Consider the following 18,458-nt stretch of genomic DNA (forward strand, 5'->3'; position numbering starts at 1 on the left):
AAGAATGACCTTGAACTCCTGATCTTCTAGGCTGACCTCAAACTCATGACAGTCCTCCTATCTCTGCCTTCTGGGTGATGAGACTACAGGCATGAGCCACCGCACCTGGCTTCTTTCGCTGCTTGTGTTGGCCAGCTGGGATCTTTAGTGTTGCCTAGCTTGCAGCAACAAAATTCCAGTGTCAGCTTTTTGGGTTTTTTTTTTTTTTTTTTTTTGAGACAGGGTTTCTCTGTGTAGCCTTGGCTGTCCTGGACTCACTTTGTAGACCACCTGCTTCTGCCTCCCAAGTGCTGAGATTAAAGACGTGTGCCACCACGCCTGGCTCGGTGTCAGCTTTTGTGATCACAAAAGTGTTCTACAGGAATAAGCCTCTTCCATCTTGTAAGGGCATCAATTGAATCAGATTAAGACTTATTGTTCTCTTATTTGGTCTTATTTTAAATAGTATCTGAAATGACTACCAAATAAATGCACAGTCTGTGATTCTAACCTCAACCTAAAGTTTTTGTAGACAAAATACAATCCATGTCAAAGTGAAAAGAGAAAGTGGAGGCACAGGAATAGAACTTTAAGGCTAGCCTTGGCTATCTAGTCAGGCTGAGGCTGACTATGTATAGTCACATATATGTATACACATGCACACACACATATGTAATACACATACACACACACATGTAATACACACACACATGTAATACACATACATTGAGGCTCAAATGAACTACATGAAGCTCTGTCTCAAACAAATGCCCTCCTCCTACCCCACCCCCGAAAAGAAAAATTTAAAGTAAAAGACAATCCATAGATAGGGGATAGCGTATCTGAAAAATATGTGTCTGATAATGAACTATGTCTACAACATATAAGGAACTCCCGGGACCCAAGGTGGGGGAGTCAACCCAATTAAAATGGGTTAAAGAGATGAAAAAAAATATGCAAGTGGCCAAAAATGATAAAAATATGATTAATAGCATTAGCCATTAGGAAAATCCAAACCCAAACCGCAGTGAGAACGCAGTGTACCTGCACTCGGACATCAATAATCAAAGGCAGATCATCATCATAAGAAATGCTGTCAAGGGTATAGAGATACGGAAACCCACACACCTTGCAGCTGGAAATGTAATGGTACATTTGGTTTGGAAAACAATCTGGCTTTTTCTCAAACAATTAAACATTGAATTACTCACTGGCCTGAAATTCCATCCTTAGATACATATCAAAAAAAAAAAAAAAGTTGAACTATGTCTGGGGTTGGTCAGATGGCTCAGCTGTTCAGAGTCCTTGGTGCTCTTCCCCAGGACCAGAGTTCAGTTCCTAGCACCCTTCTCAGGAAGCTCACAGCCACTTTGAACTCTAAGAGATCCAATTCCCTCTTCTGGTCTTGGCAAGCGAACATGTGGAATACACACACCGTATACACATAAACTAAAAATAAATATTTTAAAATTAAAAATTGAGGCTAGAGGGATGACGCCACAGCCAAGAGCACTGGCTGCTCTTTCAGATGGCCTCTGGTTCTATTCTCAGCTCTTAAAAGCCTGGCAGATTCTGTTCCCCAACCCATGCTGGAAGGCAGAGCATCTGGGTCCTAATGTCAGCAGAGAATGGTGGCAGAAGTAGCAAAAGTTCAGAGGAATTTGATAGCAAGACACAAAGAGGGTAGATGAACTTGCCAGCACAGTATGAAGACAAGCTGGCAAAAAGCAAAATCTTTTTGCTTGGCTGTCTTTTTATATGAACCACAGAGAGGGGTGCCACCCACATTTAGGGAGTGTTTTCCCACTTCTATTTCCTTAATCAGGAAAATCCTTCACAACCAGGTGTGGTGGTGCAAGCCTTTAATCCCTACACTCAAGAGGCAAGTGGGTCCTATAAATTCAGGATAGCCTGGTTTACATAGCCATTTCCAGGCCTGCCAAGACTAAACACACACACACACACACAGAGAGAGAAAGAGAGAGAGAGAGAGACCCTAGTCTGGTGCAACAGGCCCCAGGAAAGAAGCGAGCCTGAGACAACCACCAGTCTGGTGCCACAGGCCAAGGTCGGGAGCAAGCCTGAGACAACCCACAGCCCAGGATTACGCCGCCCCAGTGGGAATAGAGCCTGAGATGACTCCCCAGTGTGGTGCCAAAGAGTAGGCTGGCAGACCACACCTGAGATGACCCTCTAGGACAGTACCACTGGGCCCAGACAAGGAACAAGACTGAGACGTTCCCTGACCACTTGTAAATGTTGTTCTTGTTTTCTCAGATAAGGGGATGAAATTAGAGCCATACCCAAGCTTTATGAATACATGACTTGGGCTGAACCCAAAGCATTTCTATTTAACTATCCCTGGGCCTAGGCCTGGAAGCTTCCGGCCTCCGTACAGTCTAATCTTCTGCAAGCCTGGACCTTGAAAGCTTCAGCTTCCAGCCTCCGTCTGCTAACCTGGGCCTAGAATGTTTTCAGCTTGTGGGACTTACTGCTGAATAAATTCACCCTTCCCAGTTCTTTCTGACCTCTGGCTGGCAGGTTCAACTCAGCTATTCTGGCTCAACACTCCTCTCCAAGTTGACTGGTTCGAATTGGCTTCTCCTGGCTTCTCCTGGCTTCTCAATAAATTGCTCTGCTTTGAAAAAACTGCCTTTGAACTCCACTAACTGAACTGCATGAACTCAACTGTACTCAACTGAACTGCACTGAACTGTACTATACACCAGAACTCTGTCTCCACAGACTCCCTTCTTTCTCTCTCTCTTCTCTCTTCTCTCTTCTCTCTTCTCTCTTCTCTCTTCTCTCTTCTCTCTTCTCTCTTCTCTCTTCTCTCTCTCTCTCTCTCTCTCTCTCTCTCTCTCTCTCTCTCTCTCTCTCTCTCTCTCTCTCTCTCCAGTGCTCCTAAGTAGCCTCTTTCCTGTCTGTTCTAGTGAGAGTTGGGTGTGTCTTATCTCTGACACACACGTTCTGTCAAATCTTTCTCTGATTCTTTGTCTGCCACTTAATTAGCCATCATTGTTTGGGATTAAAGGTGTGTACTAAATTCCAGCCAGAGGGATAAAAGGTGTCTTGTGTTTATATTCTAGCCAGAGGGTTTAAGGGTGTGTATTCCAGCCAGAGAGATTAAGGGCGTGTCTGTATTCCAGCCAAATCACACAGACCTAGGTCTTTGGATGCGTTCTCTTGCCAGAGTAGCCATGTTGCTGGATTAAGATCCCTCTACAGCCCCAGACACCCAGGGTTCCCAGGCCCCACTAAGATGAGCAAGAAAGTAGTGGAGAGGTAAAAGAGAAAGAGAAAGATGTGTGCACAACGAAGAAAAGCAAAACTAAAGACCAGTGGGTAGAAGGAGCAGCATGAAATAAATAGCCAGTGATGCCACCTAAGGCCATCATGAGGTTTTGGTCCTTGCTGTGTGTGAGCTCGACCCTGCCATTTGTCTGCCATGTGGTAATGTGGGCAAGAGAGAGATGAGGTGCCCTCCCTGTCTTCACCTTTCACCACCTGTGGCAAGTAGGAGAGCTGGCCCTGCCTCTCACCTGCTCAGGAGACTAACTCACCTGGCAGCACAGAAGAGCTGTCCCCCCGGTTGTGGGGGGTTGAAGGTGAGTTAACCCGAGGGCATGAGTATGGGAGAGCTGACACCTCACTCATCTGACATGAGGTCGTGTGGGCGCAGAGGTAATGTCCTCCCCACTTGTTTCTCCCCACCTGCATCAGACAGGAAGCTGGCCACTGAGGTCATGAGAGCAGGAGAGCTGTCCTTGCCCCTCACCTGCTGCAGCACTCAAGAAAGCAGGCCCTATAATTTGCTTGGGCAGCACAGTAGACCAGGCCCTGGTTGCAGGGGTTTCCGGGTGACTCAAGGTCACGAAAGTGGGAGAGCTAGCCCAGCCCCTTGCCTGCTGAAGCATTCAGGATAGTGGGCCCTTTGCCTCACCCTGGCAGCACAATAGAGCTGGCCCTGCTGGCATGGGCACAGGTGAGCCATGCCCCAGGGCACGAGAGCAGGAGAGCTGGCTCTGCTGCAGCATTGGATGAGCTAGCAAGGACAGTGCTAGAGAGCCTGCCCTCAGTGGTGTGGGTGCAGGAGAGTTGGAAGGCTGACCATGTCAACTACCACCCAGGCCCAGATTCAGGGCTTTGAGTTGGCCCATCCCAACATCTACCCCATCAATTAACTGCTGGCGCACATGAAGGGGCCCATCCTAGAGATCCAAAGCTACAGGATCTCCGTGACACAGGGTAACAACAGGAGATCAGAGAGTAGTCCCAGTGAGGATCCAGTATTGATACTGTAGCAGAAGCCAGAGGCCTAAAACCAGACAAATGACTCATTGCAATGAACATTTGCAAACAAAAAGTGTAAACAAAAGGGTATACTGTGTGACACACTACAGATTCCATAACAAGATTTTTTTTTTCTTTTGTAGAGAAGGTTGCAAGGGTATGGGGTGAGTGTGAGGGGATGGGGAGATGAGTGGGATTGGGGTGCATGATGTGAAATTCACAAAGAACCAATAAAAAGTTAAATATTAATTTTTTTTTTTTTTTTTTTGGTTTTACAAGACAGGGTTTCTCTGTGTAGCCTTGGCTATCGTGGACTTGCTTTGTAGACCAGGCTGGCTTCAAACATCGATCCACCTTCCTCTGCTTCCCAAGTGCTGGGATTAAAGGCATGCACCACCATGCCAAGCTCAAATATTAAAAATTTTAAATGCTTACAGGTGTACCCAGCAGTTTGCCTGTTAGTTGATTCCAGGTTTAATGAAGTTGACAACTTGAAATAGGGTCCCAGTCTTAGTAGCTTCCAGTCCTTAGCACAACTGACCCCATGATGGAAGTGCCATTCAGGCTATAAAACTCAGCACCTGGCTGGACCCACTTGCTAAAAGTAAAACAAGGGCCTAATCCGTCAGAGTCCATAGTTACAGAAAAGTCCCTACATGTACTAACCTGCCTTTTTGTCTTCTATAGTTCTGCTTCTGCCAAAACGTTCTTGTTAACTGAAGTGTGTCAACCCCAAAACTTGGTTTTTGTGCTTAAAATCTCACCCTGAGAAAGGCTCATGGCTACACTAGGATCCTGAACACCCAATGTAGTCACCATGCAGCTAATAAAGGCTTTCTGGTGGCTTAAGTCTCTGACCAAGCAGTCTTCTCTGGTAAATACCCCCACAACAAAGCATGACTAGCCATACACCTGACGAGTCTTCTCTCTAGCTGTATACCTGGATTGTTTGTTTGTTTGTTTGTTTGTTTGTTTTGAGACAGGATCTCACGTAACCTCAGCTTGCCTCAAACTCCACATGCAGCAGCGACTCGCTTTGAACTGTTCCTCCACACTCTTCCTCCAGGGTAGCTCGCATCTGCTACTTTGTGGGTTCCTCTCTCCTCCACCCTTCTCCGCCTCTTTACTTCTTCCTTTCAACTCCTAACACTAGATATGATAGAAAAAAAATAGAGGGGAAAGGGGGCGATGTTATCATTAGACTACTTCCTGCCGATTAGAGGTGTTGAACTCCTTGGGGCAAATTTGATCTTCACCATCAAATATCTAATTTCTTCTTCTCCTCTCTTTTCACATGACTACTTGACAAACCACAACCAACAGCATCCAACCACCAACCAGCCACACCTATGGGGCTCTCAGCATTTATATATTTTCTGAAAAGTCCCCAGAATTCCAAACATCACACATCGTTCCCAGAAAATATCTGCAGCTGGCAAAACCATGCCCTGCCAGAGCACAAGGCAAATCATAGTCAGCTGCTGCAAAGCAACCCCATATCCTCACACCTAGAATGAAAAGAAAAACATATATTTTTTCATCTTTCTATGTTTTTGTTCTGGTTTGGTTTTTGGTTTGGTTTGGTTTTTTGAGACAAGGTTTCTCTGTGTAGCTTTGGCTGTCCTGGAGTCACTTTGTAGATCAGGCTGGCCTCGAACTCACATTGATCTGCCTGCTTCTGCTTCCCGAGTGCTAGGATTAAAGGTGTGCACTACCACGCCCAGCCTTTCTGTGTTTTTTAAAGAACTCCAAAATTCTCCCTACATTCTAGTTTCCATCTCAAGTGCTGCAATTATAAGTCTGTGCCACCTACACTCAATTTAGCAAGCTTGCTGAGATATAATTCGTATGCTGAGAATGACGCTGCACATACGTAATCCAGCGCTTGGCCAATGAACACAGGAAGCTCAGGAATTTAAGGACAGCCTGGGTTCATGAAACAACAGTGATAACAATGCTAATAATAAATAAAAATAAGGTTGTTAAAAGAAAAAAATCCGGGGCTGGAGAGATGGCTCAGCGGTGAAGGGCACTGACTGCTCCTCCCAGCAACCACATGGTGGCTCACAACCATCCACAATAAGATCTGATGCCCTCTTCTAGCATGCAGGTGTACATGCAGGCATAATACTCTATACGTAATACATAAATAAATATTAAAAAAAAAAAGAAAAATCCTGTAATATTCCACAGAGTGGCATCGGATTTTATACAAGGATAAGAAATGAGACATGTAGCTGGGCAGTGGTGGCGCACGCCTTTAATCCCAGCACTTGGGAGGCAGAGGCAGGTGGATTGCTGGGAGTTCAAGGTCAGCCTGGTCTACAAAGTGAGTCCAGGACAGCCAAGGCTACACAGAGAAACCCTGTCTCGAAAAACAAAACAAAATAAACAAACAAACAAAAACAAAAAAAACCTCTCCCTATTTTTTTCTCAGTTGTCAGTCTGAGGCTGGGTCTAGGTTCCTAAAAGACAGCGTGGGGAGTGGGGGATGGTGGGCTTGGCAGTTTGTGGTTGCTGCTTCAGAGAAGCCACAGCCACCTCTTACTCAGAGCAGTTGCAGTCAGCAAGGCCAGGATAGGGGGAAACGGCATGCAAAGGTAGGCTGTGGGCACTGAGTCACCACCCAGAGGAAAACCACAAGCTTAGGAGCTCAAGGCTCAAGGAAAAGTGGAAGGTGCCCTGGGCCCAGAGCTAGTCTCAAGAGTAAAGATTTGGTCACAAGGAGGCTTTTTTTCCCCCTTCAAGGTCCAGCCATCCCTCCCTGCTCCCCTCCCACACCCACTGGGAATACGGAGGACAATGTGTTGTTGTTATGAACAACTTTTCAGAGGCAAGGATCAAATTCACACATGTGACAAATGTCCTACCCCTGGCCATATTCTTCAGCTTCCTTCTTTACTTTATTCTTTGAGATCCCAACTTGTTCAAGCTGGCCTTGCACTCACTCTAGAGCCCAGGTAGGTCTTGAAGTGGTACTCTTCCTGCCTCAGCATCCTGAGAAGCTGGGATTACAGTCTTGGGCTCAAGGACATTTCCTCACTTTAGAAAATCCATGTATGAGCCGGGTGTGGTGGCGCATGCCTTTAATCCCAGCACTTGGGAGGCAGAGGCAAGCAGATCTCTGTGAGTTCAAGGACAGCCTGGTTTACAAAGCAAATCCAGGACATCCAGGGCTACACAGAGAAACTCTGTCACGAAAAAAAAAAAAAAAAAAAAGAAAAAAAGAAAAAAAGAAAAATCCATGTATGATACTGTGCTTAAGATCATGAGGTTGCTTATCTCACAACTGGACCTTCATGCTGCATCTGGGGTCTGATGGCTGTCACCCTCACTCTGAAGTCCTCTGTTCATCTGTCTAACGATGGTAGAATGTTTTCCTCTGTCTCTTCTTTCACCTCTGTAGGAAAATGAAAAAAATTCTAATTACAAGCTGTATACAATTGATTAAAAAAAAAAAAAAAGGAATACCTCAAGCTTACTTTACACCTTTTTTGAAAGAGGGTCTCTTGCTTTGGACAAAGCAGTTAAAAAAAAATCAAGGATGGTAAGGCAGTATGAATTTATACCACTATTGCATGATTCATCCAAAAGAGCCTATCATTCTTTTTAAAAAATAATTTGTTTATTTTTATGTTATGTACATTGGTGTTTGGCCTGCATGGATGTCTGTGTGAGGGTGTCAGATCCCCTAGAACAGGAGTTGTAGACAGTTGTGAGCTGCTATGGGTGTGCTGGGAGTTGAACCCAGGTCCTCTAAAAGAACAGTCAATGCTCTTAACCCCTGAGACATCTCTCCAGCCCGATTCTATCATTCTTATTGCCTTAGTAGTTGAGACCCACGCAAATAACACATGATGTGCAGAAAGATACAAATATGAGGAAGTGAGAAAGGCACCGACAAACCTTGTGCTCCTGGGTGATACCAGCTGCTCTACTAAAGGTACTTGTCCACCTCCCTGCATCCCCTCCACCATCCTCCATCAGGGAGACTCGGGCCCAAAGGCTACCTTGCTTCTTTCTAGACACCTATAGAGGTCCTTACCCAAACCCTCTAGGCTTGGCATGCCATGATCCTGCCTTTCATGCAGCCACTTGGCCGTCCCTTACGCAGAGCAGGGACCTACTGGTGATCACCACGCCCTTCATGGAATCATCTCAGGACAATGCTAACAGGCAGGCCCTGGCTGCTAGATACCTGGGCCTCCAAGCCTATTGCTCACAAATTGTTGGTTTCTCAGCAAGTCGGAATAGGCTTGCAGGTGTGTGGAGAAATTAGGACTCAAAGAAAGACAGTAACTCGCCTAGTAAATCATCAACAGGACAGGGATCATAACCCTGCCTGCTGCTGCTTCCATGTTTGGCCCCTAGGAAACTACGCCTTTCAGAGACAGTCTCTGCAGCTGAGTCCAAGAGGCACCTTACAAGGAGAGAAGGGCATGGCACTTGTTTTGTGGCACCTACGTGACAGGAGGTGCTGTGGCTAAGATCTCAGGCTCAGGAATTACACTACCTTCATGGTCACCTTGGCTTTAAAGCTTGTTTCTGTATAATGCCAGAATGTGCCCTTATCTCTTGGGCCCTGGTATCTTTCCCTGCTGTGGCATTGGGAAGCTGAATCTGTTTTAATTCTAAGGCCCCCACCGGTTCCCTCAGGCCTGGGGCTTATGGCCAGTGTGAGAGACAAGCACAGAATCTCAACTGGCGTCTGTACTTTTCCAGGCATGAACCTTAGGCTGGTGGGTGGTGCTTGGAGTAGAGCATTGTGGGAGTCAGGATAGTAAGCCATGGTGGTTAGCTAGCTCTGCAGCAGGCGCCTCCAGTGTTTCCTCAGAATCTGTTCCCTTTTCTCACACTCCCTCTTCACATCTCAGCTTTTCTTTCCCACAGTTTCCACAAACTCATTGTTTCCATTTCCTCAGCTTTTGCTTGCTGGTGGAGACCTCAGAGTCCAGACATTGCCTGGCCTCCCTGCTCCACACCCTTTCACCTTGCCTCTCACCTCTTAAATCTCTAAGTGAGGAACCTGACTGCAGTCATGATGACGTCATCAATTTTAGGTTTCCCCTTCCACGTGAACAACTACAAATCACAGGACAAAATTCAGACAGTTGTTAGTAGGTTGGCCAGCAGCCAAGGCAGCGGGATGACCCTTGGGAGGAGGGCTGCCCAGGGGCGAGGCTACACTCTCCCAGCTCTCTCTCTAAGGACATTTTTAAAGCTGAGGCATAGGGAAGTGTACCAAGCAGGAAGTGACTGTCTCGTGAGAAGAAAACAAAAAAGATACTAGCAATTGGGTTGGAATGCAAGGCTATAAATATCTGTGTAAAGGCTGGGAATGGTGGCACGGCACACAACTTTAATCCTGACATGGCCCACAGGCAGAGGCAGGCATATTTCTTTAAATTCTAGGCCAGCCTGGTCTAAATATCAAGTTACAGCCCAACCAGAGTTATATAGTGAGATCCTGTCTCAAAATAAAACAGAACAAATGTTCCAAAAGCCTTTACATCTCAGCACAGAGGGAGGCAGAGGCAACTGGACCTCTGTGAGTCCCAGGCCAGCCTGGTCTACCAAGTGAGTAGACCAGGACAATCAAGGCTACACAAAGAAACCCTGTCTCGAAGAGGGGAAAAAAGCCTTTACTTGATTCCACATTGCACACCCATGAACCATTGAGAACCTGGAGAGCTGGGTACAGGCAGAAACCAAGCAATGGAGAGGGGGTGGGGCAGGGCAGGGGGTGGGGCAGGCCTGCGGGTGGGGCGGGTCAGGGGGTGGGGGAGACCTGGTCCTGAGATAAGAGACCTTAATAGATAGCCCAGGGCTTTAGTTCTGAGGCTAAAAGGAAGTACAGTTAGAAGCAGTCCTGTTTCCACAGGCTGTACATCTGAGGACCCAACCACCTATGAAAAACAGCTTCAGGGACTGTGTGAGAGCTAAAGTTATGTTTTAAAGTTTACATGACTGCGCTTAGGAGATCTATAAGACAAAAATGCCTCTAACCTATAAGCCCCACTTGCCCAAGCACAGATAAGTTCCTTGAATGCTGGGGACTGTTCGTGTGAGATAACAAGCCCAGTGTTTTCACTTTTGTAAACAAGGTTGGTTGCACAGAATGTGCTTGATCACATGTAGTCAGGGGCTATGTCGTAGGCAGGAAGTGCATCAGGATGTGTGCTTGTCCCTGACTGGACAAAGGCAGGAAGTATATAGCCTCGTGGCCATTCTCTGGGAATCCCGGGCATGATGGGACCCGGCCAGTGCCCATCATCCTGGTCAGTATGTACTAACGCTTGCTTCAAATTTGGTTCAAACGTTGTGGTAGTGGCCTTATTCTCACCAGGTGGGATTAACAGCTGGAAAGATGGCTCACTGGCTAAGAGTACTTGCTGCACAGCCAGGAGGACCCAAGTTCAGATCCCAGCCAGGTATAATCTCTTGCACATCCTTTTTTTTTTTTTTTTAATCATTCAATTTTATTTACAGTTAATAGTTTAAGGTTTACTATGTCACTTAACAGTAAAAGATTTCAACTTATAGTTCCTTCAATGTGCACATTTGTTTCTTTGTTAAACCAATAGCTTATAATTTATATTTATCCAACAATGTCTTAGAATATATGCATAAATCATAGACAAAAAAATATGCTCTGCTTCTGAGACAGCTGTGTTCATACATGTCTCTCTTGCACATCCTTAACTCTACTGCAGGGCAGAGATCTCTGGGGCTTACTGACAAGGTTGCCAAAGACTGCTGAGCTCCCAGTTTAGAGAGAGACCTTGCCTCAAAGAAATAAGGAGAGTAATGGAGAGAACTCTCAGCGCCTTCCTCTGGCCTCCACATTTGCACATTCAAATACACATGTGATAACACACACACACACACACACACTTAAAACAAAACAAGGTATCACTATGTAGCCCCCCTGGCCTAGAACTGAGGGATCTGCTTACGTCCCAAGTGCTGGAATTAAAGGCTTGCGTCACCATGCCAAGTTAACGTTTTTTCTTTTTTAATGTAGTTCATTAGGAGCTAGGTGTGTGGTGTACATCTCCAGTCCCAGCACCCAGAAGACTGCACCAGCCAGGGAAACATAGTGAGACTGGCTTAGTACAGGACAGCAAAACTAAATAAAGATGTGTAGGGCCCATATGGTTGCATATGCACTGTAAACTTATAACACTTTCTTCTTTTCCTTTTGTTTTATTTGTTTGTTTGTTTGTTTTGTTTTTCAGACAAGGTTTCTCTGTGTAGCCTTTGTTGGCTTCGATTCCTTAACAATTCTACTTCATTAGGGATTCATTAAAGACATGTACCTCCCTTACAACCCGACTACCCTAAATAGGAGGGAAATGAGATTAAGGAGAACAAATGAAATCTTCTGGGTATCAGTTCTGTGGGGCAATTCCCCTGGCGCAATTCTCAGGAATCTTGCAGATCATCTGTCCGACAAAAGAAGCCACACCATCCATGGACTACACTTGGAAATATCCTCCCAGATCACCACCTTCGCAAATCCTCAAACTCTCCAGGTCATCGGGCAAGAGTCCCCAATCTCTCCCTCCAGTTCCCTCCTCCCAACGATGGTCAGCCCCTGTCTTATGTCTTGGCCTGACCCTTCCTCCCCTGAGTCTAAGATGTTTATCAGTTTGTAAAGACAAAGTCCCAGTGGGGTGGCATCCCAAGACTGTTTTCCTTTAGGTCCAGACTAAGGCAAGATTATATTCTCTTCACAAACCTTGGCTGTCGGGGACTCTCTTTGTAGACATGGCTGGCCTCGAACTCACAGAGATCTGCTTGCCTCTGCATCCCCAGTGCTGGGAATACAGGCGTGCGCCACCACGCCCGGCTAACTATAGAATTCTTTATTGTCATTACTCCCTAAGCATAGTAGAGCAACTGAACGCATAGGGTACGGGAGGGCTCAGTGACGTCACTGAACTGGACAGCTCCCTGGATAGAAAGAAAGGTTCATGGGGAAATCAAGCTACCAAGGCCACAGGAGGAGCAGAGAAAAGAGCAAAATGGTGGAAAAGCAAACAGAGTTTATGAGTCAACAGGGCAAGGGTCTTTAAGCTACTGGGATTGACTGGGAACTAGAAATCCTTGCCTGAGGTAGTTGACCTTTGGGGCCCACTAAGGGGGGTTGCTGGTAAAGAGAAACCCACTACACGAGTGAGATTCACTTTTCTGGTAAACAGAAACTCACCTTTAAGTTTGTTTATCCAATACCAATCCTGTCAGCTGAAGTCCTTTTGTTTAAGACACTGTCACCAGCACTGCAATTTAGAGGGGCGGGTGTTTAGATTGTGTCTGGATATACAATCCAGAGAAGAGTTATGAATATACGGGAGGCAGGTTATACGCCAATACTACGCTCTTTCAGATAAGTGACTGGAGCATTCATAAGTCATGGTATCTGTAGGGATTTCAAACCAGTCCTCCAGTGATTAGGGGGCAGTTTCAAGGTCCTCCCTTGGGAGAAAGGGTAAAATGACAATGGTGCCCTCTTCTGGCATATATAAACATGGTATATAACATACATGCAGGCAAAACACTGATGTACATAAAGTTAACTAATTAAATTTTTAAAATTGTAGTTGTATTTTGTTTGTTTGTTTTTCAAGACAGGGTTTCTCTGTGTAGCCTTGGCTGTCCTGGACTCACTTTGTAGGCCAGGCTGGCCTTGAACTCACATTGCTCCGCCTGCCTCTGCCTCCCCAGTACTGGGATTAAAGGCATGCGCCATCACCCCCGGCTTAATTTTAAAAATTTAAAGTTCTACAAATCCAAGGCCTCAAAATCTTCAAAATACTATTACAAGATACTAAGGAAAAGAACTCGGGGGACTGAAGAGGAGTTTGCACCTTCACAGGGCCTGAAAGTAGCAACAGTATTTACACATAAACAGAACAAAGAGGAGCAGGATTTACATTCAAGGCTGAATTAACATATAATGGGTGCATTCCATGTATCTATCAGACTTTATCTCCATTCCTTCTTTGCTCAAGCAGCTCCAACGGAGGGAAAAAGGCCATAAGCCCTCTTCTCTCTTTAACACCTTTTCAGTCTGCAGAGCACAGACAAGGGCAAGGCTGCTGTGGCCATCTAAGACATAGACACTGGGGGAGCTGAAGAGGTGGCTCAGTGGTTAAGAGCACCGCCTGCTCTTCCCAAGGTCCTGAGTTCAATTCCCAGCAACCATATGGTGGCTCACAACCATCTATAATGTAATCTGATGCCCTCTTCTGGCCTGCAGGAGTACATGCAGGCAGAACATTGTATACATAATAATAAATAAATAAATCTTAAAAAAAAAAAAAAAAAAAAAAAAAAAGACCGACACTGGGACATTTCCTACACTCCATCCCTGCAGGTTCTAATGCCTTCGTTGGTCCTCCCATTTGTATATTGTTCTGAATCGTCCATACAGCCTCCCTCAAACACACGGTTTGCCCATGTGCCACAACAGTACTGTAATCTCCAGCACAGGGTCTATTAGCAGCAAGTGCAGAGCATATTGCCATTTGGATGGCACGAACTAGCTCCTTTGTGGCGCAGGGTCTGTGAAGGAGAGCGCACGGCTTCGGTCTGGTTGGCACATTCGTCCCCTTATCTGATGTATACATGGTGTTCAGTCACTGACGTGGCACGCATACCTCCCTGTGCGGCTGTCAAGTATTTCTAACGCCGTCCTATTTTGTAAGACTGTTTTTCCACATTTAGGTGATACGATAGCTAATCCTCATTGTCAAACTGACTAGATTTAGAATCACCTAGGAGACGCTTCTGGGTGTGTCTGTGAGAACATTTCCAGAGAGTTTCACTGAGGATGGAAAAGCCAGCCTGAAGGTGGGGCAGCACATCTTGTGGGCAGGGTGCCAACTGCATAAAAGGAGAGAGCTAGTAGAGGTCCGCCGTCATTTCTCTGTTTCCTAACTGCAGCCACAGTGTGGCCAGATGTCTTAGTTAGGGTTCTATTGCCGTAATAAACACCGTGGGGGAGGGGGGAACGCAAGTCAGGGAGGAAAGAGCTTATTTCACTTACACCTCCAGGTAACCGTCCATCGGGACCTCACGCACAGCAGGAACTCAGGGCAGTGCGGAGGACTGCAGGGAGTCGTGGAGGCAGGCACCGCAAGCGTCACATCCGGAGGCGGCAAAACACTCCAGTGAGGTTAAGAATGAAACAGAGTGAGGCACGGTGAAGCACACCTGTGATCCCAGCTCTCACGGAAGCAGAAGACGCAGATCTCTGGGAGTTCGAGGCTAGCCTGGTCTACAAAGCCAGTCCAGGAAGGCTACACGGAGAAACCTCATCTCAAAAAAAAAAAAAAAAAAAAAAAAAGAATGCATGAAACTCTGGTCAACTCGACTAAGCTGGTGCTGGGTCAAAATTCTGACATTAAGCAATTTATTTCTTACATATTTAAAAATAGTAAAACTTTGGGGGAAAGTTGCCATGTGACAGTTATTATACAAAGCTTAGCTACATCAAAACTCCTTTGCTAAGGATTTCCCCCCGCCCCGCACCCCTCCCTCTCTCTTTCTGGGTTTTCGAGACAAGGTTTCTCTGTGTAGTCCTGGCTGTCCTGGACTCACTTTGTAGACCAGACGGGCCTTGAACTCAGTGACCCACCTGCCTCTGCCTCCCAAACGCTGGGATTAAAGGCATGTGCCACCATGCCCAGCACAAAGTACATCTACTTAGCAAAGCACCCATAACTTTTTCTATAAGAATGGGTCCTATGGGGCTGGAGAGATGCCTCAGAGGTTAAGAGCACTGGCTGCTCTTCCAGAGGTCCTGAGTTCAATTCCCAGCAACCACATGGTGGCTCACAGTCATCTATGATGTGATCTGATGCCCTCTTCTGGCCTGCAGGTGTACATTCAGATAGAGCACTCATATACATAAAATAAATCTTAAAAAAAAAAAAAAAAAAGGAATGTGTCCTACATGGAGAAATAGTGCTCAGGATAAGGGCCTAGGGAGGAAGGGATTGTAATAATCGTAAAGATGGATTCTATCAACTAAGGGACAATGCTAGGAGTCTGGCCTGGGGTGGAAAAAGCATAACAGCAAACTCTTTTACAAAGTACAGGGGATTTTATTTCACGAGGGTGGGTTCTATTGTCTGCAAGATGGTGCTCAGAATTCTGAGGGATTTGATGAGGGCTGGCTTTACAGAATAGCAAAGATTACCAGGTATTAACACATGCCTTCACAGTCTTCTAGATGTTAAACCAGTGTCTATTTCTTCTGTTGAGGAAAAAAAGCCTGTGGGTTTAACAATTCTGGTTTCTCTATGCTGTCTGTTAACTATGCCCTCCGCGGGGCAGGCACTTGGAGGCAGGAGCTGATGCAGAGGACACGGAAGGGGTGCTGCATACTGGCTTCCTCCTTATGGCTTGCTCGACCCACTTTCTTATAGAACCCCATTTCACCTGCTGTAGTGGGCGTAAACAGGTTTTTGTTTTGACCCCCAAGTGTGGGATGTGAAACTGACTTGTATGAGAACAATCTCACACCCCTGCTATCTTAGCACTCAAAAGGCAAAAGCAAAGCCAGGTGCGGTGGCACATGCCTGTAATCTCAGCACTCTGGAGGCAGAGGCAGGATCGCTGTGAGTTCGAGGCCAACCTGGTCTACAAAAACGAGTCCAGGACAGTCAAGGCTACACAGAGAAACCCTGTCTTGGGGTAGAGTGGGGGAGCAAATGAACAAAAAAGAAGCCCGTACTACCCACCTAGGGGTGAGCCCACCCACAATGGGAAAGTGATTTTCCAGGTTAAGCCACCAAAGTACACCAAGTACACCTCCAGTTGGCAGCAGAACTTGATAGGACTGTCTGTGCGGTTTGCACGAACGCAACATTCAATGGTCACAGAGCCTTGTATAAGGGGATCCGGAAAGCCACTGAAGCCTGAAAATGTTTGACAGGGTCACATTGCCTGTGAGGAGGAATGGGTCCCATGAGGGCCCATTGTGTGAAGCTTAAGCTGCCGTGGGGAACATGGGACATTGGAGGCGCTAGGGCTGTCGTGCACCCATGAAGACACCTGAAGACACAGAGTGGAGCCAACCCAAAGAGGGGCTTATGCATGCTGCAGGCAGTAGAACTGAAAGGGAAGGGCTATCCAAGGCCATTGGAGCCCAGAGGATGTCATCTGGAGTCCCAGATATCAGACATGGAGCTTTAGGGTTAGGGTTCGGATTAAGGTTAGGCTTGCCCGGCCGGGATTCCTCCATCTTGCTCTGGCTTTGTCTTCCTATGTTCTGTCCCCAATTGCTCCGTGTTTGAAGCCAGCTCAAGTTCAAAGCATGTAACTTTTGTTTGTTTGTTTGTTTGTCTGTTTTTCAAGACAGGGGTTCTCTGTGTAGCCTTGGCTGTCCTGGACCTGTTTTGTAGACCAGGCTGGCCTCGAACTCACAGAGATCCGCCTGCCTCTGCCTCCCTGAGTGTTGGGATTAGAGGCATGTGCCACCGCATCTGGCTCCCTTTTTGTTTTTGTTGTTGTTGTTGTTGTTGTTGTTGTTGTTGTTTAAATTGTGGATCCCAGCTGAGAGTTTTGGGCTTTGGACTTTTCCTAGTGTTAGAGTTGTTCAGACTTGGGGGGCTCTCACGGCAAACTAAATGTATTATGAGATGTCCATGGGCTCTTTTTATTTTATGTATATGGGTGTTTTGCCTGTATGTATGTCTGTGTGCCATATGTGTGTGGTGCCTCCAGAGGCCAGAGGACGACACTGGAAACCCTAGAGTTACAGAAGGTTGTGAGCTATCATGCAGGTGCTGGGAATCAAAGCTCTAGAAGAACAATTAGTGCTCTTAACCACTGAGCTATTCTTTCAGATCCCTGCCCCCCACCATCCCAGAAGTTTTGGTGACCAGGGGTGAAATGCTGTTATTTAAAAGATACGTGCTTAAGCAAGCCATGGAGTCACACACCTTTTGTTTTGTTTTGCTTCATCTTTTTAAGACAGGGTTTTTCTGTGTAGCTATGGCTGTCTTGGATGCACTTTGTAGACCAGACTGGCCCCGAACTCACAGACATCCATGTGAATGCCTCCCTGAGTCCTGGGATTAAAGGCGTGTGCCACCACATCTAGCTAAGAAATATATGTATATGTGTATATATGTATATATACATACGTGTAAATATACATACATATACATACATGTGTTTATTTATTTATTTATTTTACATGTGGGAGTGCTCCATGTGCATATATACCTGCAAGCCAGATAAGGGCATCAGATCACATTATAGATGGTTGTGAGCCACCTTGTGCTTGCTAGGAATTGAACTCAAGACCTCTGGAAGAACAGATAGTGCTCTTAACTGCTGAGCCATCTCTCCAGTCCCATGTGTTATGCCCCTTTAATACCAGCACTTAGGAGGCAGAGGCAGGCAGATCTCTATGAGTTCAGAGCTAGCCTGGTCTACAAAATGAGTTCTAGGTTACGTAGTGAGACCCTGTCTTAGAAAACAAACCAAAATAAAACAAAAAGATGCGTGTTGGGTGTCAAGCTGACATGGAGTAGACTCGTTAGTCTTAAGTGTCAATGTGACCAGATTGAGAATCACCTAGGAAAGAACCTCTGAGGCTCTGAGGGAGTTTCCAGGGAGATTTAAGGGGAAGAAAGACTCATTCCGAATGTGGACAGCACCATCTCATGGCTGTGTTTCCAGGATGAACGAAAAGGGAAAAGTGAGTGGACCAGCACGATCTCGTTTACTTACTGACTCCAGATAACCACGTGGCCAGCTGTGTCACACCCCTGCTACCAGGCCTTCTCATAATTATGCACTCTACAACTGTAGCCCAAACAAACCTTTCCTTCCTTTAGCTGCCTTTGAGTCGGGCATTTTGTCACAGTGGCAGGAAGAGTAAGTAACAGAGGCAGGCTCTTTTCTGTTGCGAGAGACACTGCTCTTTGGTGCTAGTTAAAGCCACTGTGGCACGTGACGCTAGAGTGGGCACATCTGTATTTCTGCTTCTTAGTGACGCTCGAGGAACGAGCACAGAGAGTGGCTAGAGCCACTAAGAAAAAGCTTCTGCCCTGGGGAGTATATGCCCTAACTGTCCATTTGCTTAGGGTATAAGGCAACTTGTCTAAAACATGTGCAGGGTCCTACGATTTCCTTATTCTTCCATGTTACTCTCGCCTAAAATCTCA

The sequence above is a fragment of the Acomys russatus genome, chromosome 14, assembly GCF_903995435.1.
Source record: "Acomys russatus chromosome 14, mAcoRus1.1, whole genome shotgun sequence".
NCBI lineage: Eukaryota > Metazoa > Chordata > Mammalia > Rodentia > Muridae > Acomys > Acomys russatus.